Below are 2,500 nucleotides of genomic sequence, written 5' to 3'. Positions count from 1 at the left end.
GATAAGCTAGCAGGATGGCCTCGAGGTACACGCACTCAACTCTCAGCTGTCTCGCCTGCATTTGAATAACGACCCAGCTATAAACTGTCATCCCAGTGTTTCACAGGCAGGGTGATTAATCAATGTGTGTGGCATCCCTCGGATGGACATTAAACAGGCGTCACGTTTGCTGGCATTAGTTGGTGGACGTTAAGTATCCCACCTTGTCCTTCACGAATAGTAGGCGAGCTACCGACAAATTACAAATTCCTGCCCTAACCTACAAAGGGGTTGCATCAGCGGCACAGCTGCAACCTCAGCCAATGATGCTACCCTGTAGCTTTGTACTGCATACGAAATAAGAAGAAGATTAAATTGCTACTTCCATCTTCCATGAGACTTAATGATTCTAGTGCAGTATTATTAGCTCACCTGGAACATGGTTCCGGGGAGCTTATGCGATCGAGCAGTGTCGGGAGGTGAGTGAGTGAGTCAGTCAGTCAGTCAATCAGTGAGTCGGTCTGTCAACACTTCAGTCATTCTCGCTTGAACCAAATACAGGATTTTGATGAAACTTGGCCACAAGCTTCATATCGGATGCCTAACGAAGGTGTATTGACTGCATCAAAATCTGCACTCATTAAGGGGTCTACAGGGTGGGGGTGGGGGTTGAACCCCCCAAAATAGGTCCTTGTTGTTCCCTCCGAAACTACACACACGATTTCGATGAAACTTGACCACAACATTTGTCACCCGTGATGGACCAAAGTTTATCGACCACAACAAAATCTGCATTCATTAAAGGGCACTACAGGGGGAGCGGGGTTTGACCCCCCAAAATAGGTATTTGCTCTCTTCTCTGAAACTACACACACGATTTTGATGAAACTTGACCACAACCTTCATCATGCGTGTTTTACCAAAGTGTATTGACCACATAAAAATCTTCGCTAATTAAGGGGGTTTGAGGTGGGGAGAGGGGGTTTAACCCCCAAAATAGGTATTTGCTTTCTTCTCTGAAACTACACACACGATTTTGATGAAACTTGACCACAACCTCCATCAGCTACGATCTACCAAAATTTAACGACCACTTCAAAACCTGCACTCATTAAAGGGGTCTACGGGAGGGTTTTGACCCCCCAAAGTAGGTATTTGATTTCTTCTCTGAAACTACCAACACGACTTCGATGAAATTTGACAACAACCTTCACCACCCGTGATGTACCAAAGTTTATCGTCTGCACAAAAATCTGCACCCATGAAGGGGATCTACGGGAGGGTGTTTGACCCCCCAAACTAGGTATTTGCTCTCTTCTCTGACATACACACACAATTTCAATGAAACTTGACCACAACCTTCATCACCCATGATGTACCTAAGTTTGTTCACGGCATCAAAAAATTCAGTGTCTAAGGAGGTATGCGGGGGTTTTGAGTGACTTGCTCCTGATCCAGGTGAGCATCAGGACAGGTGGCCCTATGTTTATTTGATGCATGGAGTTGTTCAAAAAGTGGCAATAATTTTGAGAAAGATATAGATTTAATATACGAGTACGTGCCAGTAAATAAAAAAAAAAAAAAATTAAAACCACGAGCAACAAACAACAACCACACAGGCCGTTTCTTCGCTCTCGCGTGCCCGTACATGCGTGGCCCGGAAGTTCGCATATTATTCACAGTTACGATTATTCGCAATTTAGTTTTAATGCCCAAATATCCAATTAGCGCCAACGTATTTTGCCTTTTCGCAATGTCATCGCAAGGAAAAACAAAAAGAGAAGAGAGAAAAAAATTACTTCCTGGTTCGGAGCACACCAGCACTCTGATGTTACTGAAATTTATGCACCGTCTAATATGAAAACGATCATAACTTGGGGCATTGTGTTTATCTATAAATGCGCATAAGAAATCGAGAAATTATTAGAATACACGAAGTCATCACTCTCCGGAAGCCCTACGTTGTAACCCGTAATGGGGAACGCAGCTGAGCTTCCCTTCCCCATCGGCCACGCCCACGCAACAATGCGTCTTGTCATTGGTTTGGTAAATAAATGGCCATAACTTGGGAACCACTTGTCCGATTAATATCAAACCTTGAAAAGGCACATACTCAGGTCCCCAGCAATATACCTGGCAAGTTTCAATTAGATTGGACCAGTGGTTGTCGAGAAACAGCGGTCACAGACACACACACAGACACACACACACACACATAGATTGCTGGAATTATAGATAGATAATAGTATGTACTGCATATGAGATAAAACCTCATTGCACTGCCCTAAACGGTGTGGGTTTGATTTCCATCGCTGCTCAGCAAAAATTTTCTGCACTCCTGCGATAGAGTAGCTATGTGTCCAGGATTGACTAGTCATATAAACTTTTATGAATTGTCGTGAGTGCTCCATGCTCTGTCATAGGACATACAGTATGGGACACACCATCACCACCACCACCACTACCACCATGACGTTCTGCATGTGATACAAACTTAAAAAATTACAAGATGTCTACCAGT

At 43.8% G+C, this 2,500-nt stretch overlaps 1 protein-coding gene across 7 annotated transcripts in view; it reads right to left on the bottom strand.

Annotated features, from left to right (window-relative positions):
• The window catches only part of LOC147034330 (KH domain-containing RNA-binding protein QKI-like), a 554,637-nt gene that overhangs the window by 8,826 nt on the left and 543,311 nt on the right, over positions 1-2,500 (bottom strand). The window lies entirely within an intron of this gene.

This window comes from Eptatretus burgeri, chromosome 1, assembly GCF_056783735.1.
Source record: "Eptatretus burgeri isolate ZD-2024b chromosome 1, Ebu_testis_v1, whole genome shotgun sequence".
NCBI classification, from domain to species: Eukaryota; Metazoa; Chordata; class Myxini; order Myxiniformes; family Myxinidae; genus Eptatretus; species Eptatretus burgeri.
The sequence above is the reverse complement of the archived record's forward strand: the minus strand, read 5'-3'. Positions and strand labels throughout refer to the sequence as shown.